The sequence below is a fragment of the Microcaecilia unicolor genome, chromosome 7 (assembly GCF_901765095.1).
Source record: "Microcaecilia unicolor chromosome 7, aMicUni1.1, whole genome shotgun sequence".
Lineage (NCBI taxonomy): Eukaryota > Metazoa > Chordata > Amphibia > Gymnophiona > Siphonopidae > Microcaecilia > Microcaecilia unicolor.
The window spans coordinates 298143690-298157704 of NC_044037.1; the positions used below are offsets into that span (position 1 = coordinate 298143690).

Below are 14015 nucleotides of genomic sequence, written 5' to 3' on the forward strand. Positions count from 1 at the left end.
AACTCTTTTTGTCTAAGAATTATTGTTGTAGGTATAAAATTATAGAAGGATGGTTATAATAGCCATACACAGAAACATATTGGATGCTATTCAGCCCACAGTAATCAGCAGTTTTAAAGCTGCTGACAGCCACGGGCTCAGAACTGGATATTGTCTGGGCACCGACATTGAAGGGTAAATATTCAGCCAGCGGTGGTGAGTGTTTTATTGACCACCACCGGTGGTGTTCTTGGATATTCAGTTCTGGGCTAGTCTGGGCTTTGGCATTGAATATCTGGTTTATTCGGCACCAGTTTATACATGGCCGATTAGGTTGATATTCAGAACTTAACTGGCCATGGATTGACGCATAAAGATAGGACTGTGTTTTATGCGGTTAGCCTGGACAGTTAAGTGCTGAATATTGACAGAAAGAGAGACATTAAAAGAAACAAGCAAAACAAACAAACAAAAAAAGGCTTGCTGGACTCGCCATCTCTTACACCCCTGGCCTGCAAATTCTCCCTGAGTTTACCTTGGATCCCCTGACCCTACAAAAATAGTCCCTTGGTAGTTCAAGTGGAATTTCAACTGCCTTCCCTTGGCCTAAACCCCTCCCACTTGTAAAAATTTGGAGGAAGGAGTGATGCCTCTGATGCCACCAATAAACACTCCCTTATTTGGAAAACAGTCCCCTAGTGCTGCATGCTGGCATACCACTAAGGATTAGGTGGTGCCATTTTAGAAGATAGCAGGAGTGAATGAGCATCACTGCTGCCTCTCAACTTTTAGAGGTGAGGGGGTTGGGGTGGCCAATTCAGGTCACAAGTACCCGGCAGAAACCCAATTAGTAGCAACATTCCATGATACCAATCCCGGGGCAAGCAGTGGCTTCCCCCATGTCCATCTCAATAAAAGACTATGGACTTTTCCTCCAGGTACTTGTCCAAACCTTTTTTAAACCCAGATACGCTAACTGCCGTTACCACATCCTCTAGCAGCGAGTTCCAGAGCTTAACTATTCTTGAGTGAATATTTGTTTTAAAAGTATTTCCATGTAATTTCATTGAGTGTCCCACTGGTCTTTTTACTTTTTGAAAGAGTGAAAAATCGATTCACTTCTACCTGTTCTACACCACTCAGGATGTTATAGACCTCAATCATATCCCCCCTCAGCTGTCTCTTTTCGAAGCTGAAGAGCCCTAACCTCTTTAGCCTTTCCTCATATGAGAGGAGTTCCATCCCCTTTATCGTTTTGGTTGCTCTTCTTTGAACCTTTTCTAATTTCACCCCATGTAACATTTGTAGTTCTGCCTGTTCTTTGATGGGGTTCATGGTTTAATCATAGGAATTAGTGCTATGATTAGTGCTAATTTGTTTTGCTACATTTATGTTGAGTTAGGAGTTTTTCAGGTTTTGTATTATTTCGCAATGTGCCTGATAATGGAGAGATTTATGTTGCTATTACTGGTGGCTATTAGTCAAATGACATGAGAATCAGAGTTTTATTTTATTTTATTTTTTTGGTATGGTACCTTTCAAGGAGAAAATGTGTGCATTTTGATCTGCATCTATATTTTTTTTTGAGGGGGGGAGGGAGCTAAGCATTTTGCAGATGCAGAGAATGTTTACATTTGATTCGTAAGAACTGCCACACTGTATCAGACCAAAGGTTCGTGATGGTCATATATGCAATGTATATATGCAAGCGTCATCTGCCAGGTGTGTCCTTACTGAAAAAAGGTTAGCCTAGAGTGTTCTTTTCACTAAAAAAAAAAAAGTGTTTGCTGCTTCTGAAAACATCTTTGAGATATTTGAATGTTATTATTATATCCATCCTCTTTTCCTCCTTTCCAATACATATTTTGATGTTGAAGTCACTTACTATTATTATTATTGATATTATTTTAGATTTAGCTCACACATTTCATGGCTTTTGGTGTAGACTCTCCATCCTTTTAGAGGGTCCCAGAAAACTGGCAGGTGGTCTGCAAATTCCAAAAGGAAAGAAGTCATTGGAGCAAACACGGTGGTAGAAGGAACAAAATGCATTATTAAATATAAAATTAAAAAGTGTGCCTGACACAACTGCAAAGGCTGCTTCAGGGGCAAAACATTACTGTAAAAACAGTTAGAACCATAAATAAGTATCACAAAGTCACATAAAATCATACCAAAGCCAATACATAGATGTGTAAACAACAAGACCAGTATCATAGTAACATAGTAGATGACGGCAGAAAAAAGACCTGCACGGTCCATCCAGTCTGCCCAACAAGATAAACTCATATGTGCTACTTATACCTTACCTTGATTTGTATCTGCCATTTTCAGGGCACAGACTGTAGAAGTCTGCTCAGCACTAGCCCCGCCACCCACCATCGGCTCCGCCACCCAATCTCGGCTAAGCTTCTGAGGATACATTCCTCCTGAACAGGATTCCTTTACGTTTATCCCACGCATGTTTGAATTCCGTTACCGTTTTCATCTCCACCACCTCCCGCGGGAGGGCATTCCAAGTATCCACCACTCTCTCCGTGAAAAAGTACTTCCTGATATATTCTTGAGTCTGCCCCCCTTCAATCTCATTTCCTGTCCTACTGCCTGCCCATCTCCGGAAAAGGTTCATTTGCAGATTAATACCTTTCAAATATTTGAATGTCTATCATATCACCCCTGTTTCTCCTTTCCTCCAGGGTATGCATGTTCAGGTCAGCAAGTCTCTCATACGTCTTGTAACGCAAATCCCATACCATTCTTGCAGCTTTTCTTTGCACCGCTTCAATTCTTTTTACATCCTTAGCAAGATACGGCCTCCAAAACTGAACACAATACTCCAGGTGGGGCCTCACCAATGACTTATACAGGGGTATTAAAACCTCTTTTCTTCTGCTGGTCACACCTCTCTCTATACAGCCTAGCAACCTTCTAGCTACGGCCACCGCCTTTTCACACTGTTTCGTCGCCTTCAGATCCTCAGATACTATCACCCCAAGATCCCTTTCCCCGTCCGTACATATCAGACTCTCACCGCCTAACACGTATGTCTCCCGTGGATTTCTACTCCCTAAGTGCATCACTTTGCATTTCTTCGCATTGAATTTTAATTGCCAAACCTTAGACCATTCTTCTAGTTTCCGCAGATCCTTTTTCATGTTTTCCACTCCCTCCGGGGTGTCCACTCTGTTACAAATCTTAGTATTATCCGCAAAAATGCAAACTTTACCTTCTAACCCTTCAGCAATGTCACTCACAATTATGTTGAACAGAATCGGCCCCAGCACCGATTCCTGAGGCTTTGATATGATATTATCAGATCATAATATATAACTATATCAAACTGCAAATATAAATAAAAGAATAAATAGTTATATTAAAAAGTACATCTCCAAAAACATACAAAGTGATATACTATTTACGAATAAATGACCAGCTTCCGCAAACTACTGAAGACCCATCTCTTTAATAAAGCATACCACAAAGATTAACAAATATGAACATACACCAATCCTCCACTTATACTCAGAACTGATCTACAATATCTACTTGCTATATTACTATCACGTTTTATCACTACCATGATACCCAAGATCCTTCTGTAACATTAAAAGTCCAATTTCTAATGTATTTCCACCATTCTGGACATATTGTAAGTCATTACCATGTTACCCAAGAACCTTCCGTAACACTAAATGTCTATTTACCAATGTACTTCCACCATTCATGAAGTATTGTAAGCCACTTTGAGCCTGCAAAGAGGTGGGAAAATGTGGGATACAAATGCAATAAATAATAATAATAATATATTGACATATGTCAAAATGTGAGTGGGAACCAGAATAAGACTTATAACATATCCTTAAGGCGTGAACCTTCACCATAGGCAATACTGCAGACGTGTGCTTGTCCATAGATTACATGTAAAGCAGTTTAAAATCATCAAAAGCTCCACAAAAAAAGTAGCCAAAACCACTTACCAGGACTTACAGACTCCAGATGGGGGGAGGGATGTCTGTCTGACAGTATCTAATGCAGTCACAAAAGAGAGGGTATTACAGCATACAACGCAGACAAAAAAAGCAACACTGGGCCTTCAAGAAAGAGATAACAGCCGTCCTTTATTGTGAAAAAGACCCGACACAGGCCGTGTTTTGGCACACAAGCGCATGCCTCAGGGGTCAGAGTACGTTTTCACAATATATGAGCAGAAGTTTTCAGACAATCTAATGAATTGCCAGCAATCGCTGGGCGTTCATTCAATCAAGCCAGTCGCTGTCTTGTTTTGAAAACCGCCAAAAAAAAAAAAAAGCATCTAATATCAGTGAGTGTATTTTCTCTTTTAAAGCATTACTGGGTCACATGACAAATGCACACTGAATTCTGCATTTTTTGGGGGGCTTACTTCTTCTACACCATCCTTTAAAAGAACCAAAACATAATCATCCATAATCAAACCATCCTAAATGCCAGTTAACAAAATTTACACCGGATCTACTTAAAATGTAACTTTTTATTTCCTGATAGTCCATACTAATTTTTCATGATTTGAAATATTCCTGATTGTTCAAACTAATTTATCATGAATGAAGTTTAATCCAATACCTTTTATTTATTAATATGAAAATGAACTTTCTTTACCTGAATATCTAATCTACTCTGTCTCCTCCACCTTAACTATGTATTTCTCCTTTTCCAGAATTGGTGATCACCATTACGGAGCAATGTAAGCCACATTGAGCCTGCAGATAGGTGGGAAAATGTGGGATACAAATGCTACAAATAAATAAATAATCACCAAAACAGCTTTGGAGTTGATAAAAACATGGATTAAATAACAAAACACTAAAAAAAAGTCATGTGTCTACCCTTGGAATTATCCTCTCCCTTTAGTGATTATATCTTTCCTTATGTATCCTAACATTGCACTGGCTCTGGCCATCACGTTATCACAATAGCTACCATGAGATCTCTGGACATGAGCATAGTAAAGCACGGTGTCCCAAGCTGTGGGTACTCGCTGGTTTGATCATATCTCTCTGTTACTTAGACAATATCACTGGCTCCCAATTACTTTTTGCATTCAATACAAAATCTTAACGTTGATTCATGAGGTGCTTTTCTCTAAAATTCCAGCTTATTTTCTGTGATCATACCCTATAGACCAGTACATTGTTTACGATCCTCGTCACACCATCGGTTGTCTATTCCTTCGTTAGCACGTAGCAGACTTCGAGCTACTCATCACTCTGCCGCCTTCTTCTTCTTGAGTCTCTCCCTGTGGAATTCCATGCCTTTTTTTTTTTCTCTGTACCGAACAATCATATCAACATTTTAAAGTTGCTTTGAAGACCCGCCTGTTCACTAAGGCTTTCTCTCCAATTCCCTGAGTTCTGGTGGAATGCTATATGCTCCTTCACTCTTCCTTATTCTCCTTTCCTTTTAGCTTTGCTAGTTTCTCTTTAATCTCATTTGTTGGAGTTCCTTTCTATTGTTTTTATAACTACTTTGATTGTATGAAAGGTGGTATATCAAGCCAATTAAACTAAACTTGCAACTTTGAATGGGGTTGTGAGATCTGTGTTTGGGGTCACTACCTGGGCAGATCCTCTCTAAACACATCATTGGCCCAAGCCCCAGGGTGGGGGGGGGGGGGGGCGGGGGAGGCAGGGAGGTGTTTTGCTTTCTGAGGCCACATGAATTATTGATAAATGCTTCCGTAAGGTCTCTCTCACTGTTGATGTACCTCAGTATCTCACCCTTCATTATGTACCTCCAAAGCCAAGTATTATTACTGTTTACCTGGATTTGTGCAACCCAGATGCATGATGTTGCACTTTTTGTACTGAATTTGAATTGCCAAGCATTAGACCGCACCTCAAGTTTTCTTTCCTTATCGTCTTCTCCAGACCATTTCCGGCGAGTGGGTAATGTGCTCTCCTACCAGCAGAGGGAGACTGAGAACTACTGATCAGTGACACCAATATAAGGGACTGTGCAACCCTGACCTGCTCAGTATTTCTCAGTCTCCCAGCAGAGGTAGCTGAGTCTGTGCAACCCAGTCATCCTTTGTTTCTTTTGGGTAAGACGGTTCTTGGCCTTATTTAGCTTAGTTCTAAATATTTTCTTTTTTCATTGGTAAGGCTCATAGCTCCTGGTTTTGTTTCTGCGGTCATTTCTTTAAAAAAAATAAATATACACACAATTTGCGGAGACCCCAATTCCACCTAGATTATAAAAAGTTGGTGGCCCGTGTTCCGACCATATCAGTCAATGCAGCTCTCAGAGAATGCCGTTATAGAATTCTGTATAGAGCATATATGTCCAAGGCCCAAGTATTCAGGGAGGGGGGGGGGGGGGGTGCCAGACCCCCTATGCTCTTAAGTGACAACAGACAGAGGGGACATTCTTTCATTACCTTTGGGGTTGTCCCCTAGTGCAGACCTACTGGAGGCAGATCTTTAAATATCTGGAGGGACTATTGCAAGCTAGGATTCCCATGTCCCCTTCAGGAATATTATTAGACAAATTTGAATTATTTGGCTATCAACGAAGGGGTGCCCAGCTTTTTATACGTAAAGCCTGTATCCTAGGTAAAAAGTTGATCTTGAATAGGTGGCTTAGCGTTGATCCTCCAGATTTTTGGTATTGGAGAAATCAACTCCATGACCTTTTGCTGCATGAGCGTCAGGCGATGGGACCCTCCCCAAAGGCGAGAGAGCGATTTATGAGAATCTGGCGGTTGTATATACAATCGTTGTCGGTTAGGGCACATAGTTTAGTATTAAATGGTATGTAAGGAAGGAGAGAAGGAGAAGAGTAGGTAGTAGGTTTTTTTTTCTTTTTGGTTCTTTCTTTTGGGGGGGAGGGGGCAGGAAGGTGGGATAGGCAAGGGAGTAGGAGGGAGGGAGAGAAGTCTGGTATGTTCGGGCAGGGTGTGGTGGAGGGTGGCAGGAGCTGTTTCATGTACATGTGGGGCGGGCATGTTTTGATGGGACAGTTATGTGGAATGTTCGCACTATAAAGATACTGATTCTGTGCAATTCGAAGCAATTCATGCAGTAGGGTATTATCTGCTTTACGGAGGTGGCCAAAGTCCAGGTTTTGGTGATAATGACCTACAGAAAGGAGAGGGGGAAAGTCTCCTCAAACTTCTAGGTCTTAGAACACTGGTTTATTTCTGCAAAAACGCATGGCCGGACTGTCAGATACTAGTAACATGTATTGCTTATGCTTAATGACGTGAAGAGTTAATGAAAGTTTCTCTGCATTCCCGGTAGTTATTGGGGATATGGGGGGGAGAGCGGGGATTATGATAAGGCAAGCACAAAGAATGTATGAGCAGTGTATTCGGGAGATATCAATGTTATGTTGGATATTCATGTGGCAAAATATCCGTCTAAGTGTTGGTTATGGAGATCTGGTTGTAAGGTGGTGGGGAGGAATGATAAAATCATTGATGATAAAAGATATGGATGAGTATGCCCAAATGCGTTGTATTTTTCCAAGGTCACGTTATTGGTTCTGTTGAGAATGTTGAATCATCAATAAAAATTGTTTAAACCTAAAAAAATAAATATAAATAAAGAGCAAAAAAAAAAAAGGAATAGAAGAGCAATTTTAGGGGTCTTGGGCTTTGGCCCCTGTGGCTTGTTGGGGGTGCACACTCCGGATTCTGGGTCCCTTTCCCCTGCCCTCCTTGCTTGGGTGAGTGCTGTGCTGTAAGCAGGGAGTCCGGTAGAAAAAAAAAAAAGAGTCGTGAGAAGTGGTGGCACGATTTGGCACCGGTTAGTGCAGCTGCCGGATTCTCTTGAGCAGGGGAGTGTATAGGCAGTGGGGTGCGTTTCGCTAGGCACTGCTGGGCCGCATGTTGCCACAGGCTGAGAAGGTCCGTCGGTGCACAGTCTGTTCGGCACGCCATGTGGTCTCTGCACAAAGTGGCCTTTGCCGTGTCTGCGAAGAGCCCACTCCAGTTCTCGGGGTTGAGCACGAATTGGGTGTCCTAGAAGTAGAGGGTTTGAAATCGAAGGCCCCGCAATTGGTGAAGGAGACCACAGCGGGGGATGCTGCTTTGGCAGCATGTTTGGGCTCAGACGTAGTGGTGGCGGGAAAGTCCGCCATTTTGTCTCCGGCGGACCATGTGCTAGAATCGGGAGGAGCACCTCCTGTCCTTGCTAGGCAGGATACCTCTACAGTTTCTTTGGTGTTTTCGCTGGAATTTGGCCTCCTGCTGCATCAGGCATATTTATTACCTGAAGCAGGGTCTGCCTCTGGAGTCCTTGGAGGGGGGGGGTGCAAATGGTCAGTAGGTACCCAGGTGGGCCTTCTGGAGCGTCGGTGCTGCCGCTTGGACCTAAGAAGGCACATTTGAGGAAGATTTGGATGAGGTACTGTCCCCGAGTTCAGAGCCTATGCTGGAGGAGGAGCATGTCCAGTGTGAATCCTGGGATAAGGAGACCCTAGAGGTCCCTTCTGCGGTTCCTTTAGGGGAGGACCTGTCAGTGGTATGGATTTTTAGGCGTCAGGAGTTGCCTGGCCTATTAGCAGATATTTAACCAGATGTTAAAGATTTCAGAAGATTCTCCTTAGGTGACCAGGAAGGGGAACCCCATTTTGAAGGGGGTTCGTTGCCTTCCCCAGGCTTTTTTCCTTACCATGAAGACCTGAAGGAACTGGTAGAGGGCGAGTAGCAGGCTCCAGACTCTCCTTTACATATAGGTCGGGCAATGGCTCGACTTTACCAGCTCCCCTTGTCATCTGGAATCTTTTAAGGATCCTAAGATAGACTCTCTGGTAGCTGCTGTTTTCAAGAAGACGGCTATTCTCGTGGGACGCTGGGTTTAAAAAGGTTTGGACAGACTTCTGGAGGAAAAGTCCTTTGTTATTGAGATGATTATTACTATTATTATACAAGACTTATAAACCAGAAATTCCATATATACTTCAATGTGAATAACAATAGTTAAAAAAAAAAACATGAACCAGTCGTTCAGATGATACACAAACTAATTAACAATATAAGTAAATTATCAATAACTAATTACAAATAGCCACATATGTCACTTAAAATTCAACACCATATATTTCCTAAATAAGAAGGTCTTGAGCAACTTCCTAGTTAATTACCCATTGACCTAAGATCAACAGGCAAAGAATTCCATGAGATTGGAATTTGATAAGAGAGAGAAGCAGATGGACATGGGGGAAGCCACTGGTTGGCCTGGGATTGGTAGCATGGAGTGCTTCTACTAATTAGGTTTCTGCCAGGTACTTGTGACCTGGATTGGCCACTGTTGGAAGGAGGATACTGGGCTAAATGGACCATTGGTCTGACCCAGTATGGCAATTCTTATGTTCTTACATTTCTGTTTCTCTGGTGTTTGGCACTGTATGCAGTTCTTGGGATTTCCAGTTCAGTATTTGTATGTTTCTTTTAGATAGACCCTTGCCAAATTGCAAATTACTATCGCTCAGCCATTTTTAATCCAGGCTTTCTCTTTGGGCCTATCTCCAACCTGCTCAGTTTATTTGTAAGTCTGTTACGTGGGACAAGTATCAAAAGCTTTGCCTACAGCCTGGGGAAATGTTCATGGAAAATAATGAAAAATGAATTGCTTTTATTTGTAGACATTATTCTCCGAGGACAAGCAGGCTGCTTGTTCTCACTGATGGGTTGACGTCCTCGGCAGCCCCCTCCATCGGAAAAGTTTACTAGCAAAGGCCTTTGCTAGTCCTCGCACGCCCATGCGCACCGCGCATGCGCGGCCGTCTTCCCGCCCGAAACCGGCTCGAGCCGGCCAGTCTTCTTTCGTCCGCGCTCGGTACGTTCGTGTTACGCCGTTCGTGCCCCAGAGAGTCGACCTCGCGCGTCCTTTTCGACGTGTTTTTTTCCTGTCTTTTTCTCAAAAAAGTTCGGGAAGCGCTCCGGAAGTGTTCCGGAAGACCCTTTCGGGTTTTCTGCCCTTCCCGTATTTCTCAGTTTTGCCCCGTAAGTTTTCTTTCGTTGTCGGGGTAGGCCTCTTTTGGCCTCGGTCGAGATTTTTCTCCCTCTAAATTTTGGTGCTTCAATTTCGCCATTTCGGCTTTTGATTTCGCCGGCGTGATTTTTCCGCCCATGACATCGAAGCCTTCCAGCGGCTTCAAGAAGTGCACCCAGTGCGCCCGGGTAATCTCGCTCACTGATAGGCACTCTGCGTGTCTTCAGTGTCTAGGGGCCCAGCACCGCCCTCAGAACTGCAGTCTGTGTTCCCTGTTACAAAGGCGGACTCAGGTAGCGAGATTAGCCCAGTGGAACGTTTTGTTCTCGGGCTCTTCGTCGACATCGGCACCGGAGGCATCGAGTGCATCGACGTCGTCAGCGTCCGGACCATCTTCCTTGGCTGCCGCTCCATCGACTGCATCGAGGCATCGGACCTCTGCATCGGCGCCGAGGCATCGGGCGACTGTATCGACGTCGGTGGTACCGAGACTTCGTCTGCTGATGTCGTCGGACGGAGGTGCATCGTCAGGAGTGCAGGTGAGGGCTGTCCATTCCCTTCTGGTGGCGGTGAGCCTTCGGGTGGGTCTCCTCCTACCCTGAGGGCTCCTGCGGTACAGCCCCCCCGGGATCGACCCTCTTCGGTCTCGGCCCCGAGGAAGCGACGGATGGATTCTACGTCCTCCTCGTCGGTGCCGGGGAGCTCCGGTGACATGCTTCGGAAGAAGTCGAAGAAGCATCGACACCGGTCTTCTCCCCATGTCGGCACCGAGAGCTCTGGGTCGCCGAGGGACTCGGCACCCAGCAGGCATCGGCACCGAGAGGACCGCTCGCCCTCTGTTCAGGAGGTGTCGATGCGCTCCACTCTGGACAGCCCGGAACAGCCTCCTCGCCCGGAACAGGTTCTGACGTCGACGCCTGCATCGGCCTCTCAGCCTTTCTCTGCAGCCGCTCTAAACAAGAGCCTCCGGGCCGTTCTCCCAGAGATTCTGGGAGAGCTGTTGCGCCCTACCCCTCCGGTACCGGCGGTGCTTGCGCCTCCGGTACCGTCGAGCGTGGCGCCGGCTGGCCCATCGCCCAGGTTGAGGTCCCCGATGTCGGTACCGCGTGCGGTGCCGACCGCGGCCACCTCCCAGGAAGGCTCCCCGACTACGTCGGCGGAGGGAGCTTCGCCGATGCGGGCGAGGGAGTCTACCTCTCGACGCCCCCACCGTGGACGGGGTTCCACCGAGTCGAGCAGGGCGAGGTTGCAGACACAGGTTCGTGAACTTGTGTCTGACACCGAGGGTGAGGCCTCGTGGGAGGAAGAGGAGGACCCCAGATATTTCTCTGACGAGGAGTCTGAGGGTCTTCCTTCTGATCCCACTCCCTCTCCTGAGAGGCAGCTTTCTCCTCCCGAGAGTCTGTCTTTTGCTTCCTTTGTCCGGGAGATGTCTACGGCCATCCCCTTCCCGGTGGTTGTGGAGGACGAGCCCAGGGCTGAAATGTTTGAGCTCCTGGACTATCCTTCTCCACCTAAGGAAGCGTCCACTGTTCCCTTGCACCATGCCCTTAAAAAGACATTGCTTGCGAACTGGACCAAGCCACTAAGTAATCCCCACATTCCCAAGAAGATCAAGTCCCAGTACCGGATCCATGGGGACCCAGAGCTGATGCGCACTCAGTTGCCTCATGACTCTGGAGTTGTGGATTTGGCCCTAAAGAAGGCTAAGAGTTCTAGGGAGCATGCTTCGGCGCCCCCGGGCAAAGACCCTAGAACCTTAGACTCCTTTGGGAGGAAGGCCTACCATTCTTCTATGCTCGTGGCCAAGATCCAGTCTTACCAGCTCTACACGAGCATACACATGCGGAATAATGTGCGGCAGTTGGCGGGCTTGGTTGATGCTCTTCCCCCTGAGCAAGCCAAGCCTTTTCAGGAGGTGGTCAGGCAGCTGAAGGCGTGCAGAAAATTCCTGGCCAGAGGAGTTTATGACACTTTTGATGTTGCGTCCAGGGCCGCTGCTCAAGGTGTGGTGATGCGCAGGCTCTCATGGCTGCGTGCCACCGACCTGGAGAATAGACTCCAGCAGCGGATTGCGGACTCGCCTTGCCGTGCGGACAACATTTTTGGAGAAAAAGTCGAGCAGGTGGTAGAGTCTCTCCACCAGCGGGACACCGCATTCGACAAGTTCTCCCGCCGGCAGCCTTCAGCCTCTACCTCTACAGGTAGAAGATTTTTCAGGGGAAGGAAGACTGGTCCCTATGCTTCTGGTAAGCGTAGGTACAATCCTCCTTCCCGACAGGCCCAGGCTAAGCCCCAGCGTGCTCGCTCTTGTCAGCAGCGTGCGCCTCAGCAAGGCCCCGCGGCTCCCCAGCAAAAGCAAGGGGCGAGCTTTTGACTGGCTCCAGCAGAGCATAGCCGACATCCAAGTGTCAGTGCCGGGCGACCTGCCGGTCGGGGGGAGGTTGAAAGCTTTTCACCAAAGGTGGCCTCTCATAACCTCCGATCAGTGGGTTCTGCAAATAGTCCGGCAAGGATACACCCTCAATTTGGCCTCAAAACCTCCAAATTGTCCACCGGGAGCTCAGTCTTACAGCTTCCAGCACAAGCAGGTACTTGCAGAGGAACTCTCCGCCCTTCTCAGCGCCAATGCGGTCGAGCCCGTGCCATCCGGGCAAGAAGGGCTGGGATTCTATTCCAGGTACTTCCTTGTGGAAAAGAAAACAGGGGGGATGCGTCCCATCCTAGACCTAAGGGCCCTGAACAAATATCTCGTAAAAGAAAAGTTCAGGATGCTTTCCCTGGGCACCCTTCTCCCCATGATTCAGCAAAACGATTGGCTATGCTCTCTGGACTTGAAGGATGCCTACACACACATCCCGATACTGCCAGCTCACAGACAGTATCTGCGATTTCAGTTGGGCACACGCCACTTCCAGTACTGTGTGTTACCCTTTGGGCTCGCCTCTGCGCCCAGGGTGTTCACAAAGTGCCTAGCTGTGGTAGCAGCGGCACTTCGCAGGCTGGGGGTGCACGTGTTCCCATATCTCGACGATTGGCTGGTGAAGAACACATCCGAGGCAGGAGCCCTGCAGTCCATGCAGATGACTATTCGCCTACTGGAGCTACTGGGGTTTGTGATAAATTATCCAAAGTCCCATCTTCTCCCAGTGCAGAGACTCGAATTCATAGGAGCCCTGCTGGATTCTCGGACGGCTCGCGCCTATCTCCCAGAGGCGAGAGCCAACAACTTGTTGTCCCTCGTCTCGCGGGTGCGAGCGTCCCAGCAGATCACAGCTCGGCAGATGTTGAGATTGCTGGGCCACATGGCCTCCACAGTTCATGTGACTCCCATGGCCCACCTTCACATGAGATCTGCTCAATGGACCCTAGCCTCCCAGTGGTATCAGGCCGCTGGGGGTCTAGAGGACGTGATCCACCTGTCCACGAGTTTTCTCACATCCCTGTATTGGTGGACGATTTGCTCCAATTTGACTCTGGGACGTCCCTTCCAAATTCCTCAGCCACAAAAAGTGCTGACCACGGATGCGTCTCTCCTGGGATGGGGAGCTCATGTCGATGGGCTTCACACCCAAGGAAGCTGGTCCCTCCAGGAACGCGATCTGCAGATCAATCTTCTCGAGTTACGAGCGATCTGGAACGCTCTGAAGGCTTTCAGAGATCGGCTGTCCCACCAAATTATCCAAATTCAGACAGACAACCAGGTTGCCATGTATTATGTCAACAAGCAGGGGGGCACCGGATCTCGCCCCCTGTGTCAGGAAGCCGTCAGCATGTGGCTCTGGGCTCGCCGTCACGGCATGGTGCTCCAAGCCACATATCTGGCAGGCGTAAACAACAGTCTGGCCGACAGGTTGAGCAGGATTATGCAACCTCACGAGTGGTCGCTCAATTCCCGTGTGGTACGACAGATCTTCCAGGCGTGGGGCACCCCCTTGGTAGATCTCTTCGCATCTCGAGTGAACCACAAAGTCCCTCAGTTCTGTTCCAGGCTTCAGGCCCACGGCAGACTGGCATCGGATGCCTTCCTCCTGGACTGGGGGGAGGGTCTGCTGTATGCTT

At 47.0% G+C, this 14015-nt stretch overlaps 1 protein-coding gene across 1 annotated transcript in view; it reads left to right on the plus strand.

The window, feature by feature from the left end:
- XRCC5 (X-ray repair cross complementing 5) overlaps positions 1–14015 on the plus strand; it is a 177494-nt gene that overhangs the window by 58072 nt on the left and 105407 nt on the right. The gene's annotated exons all lie outside the window — the stretch shown is intronic.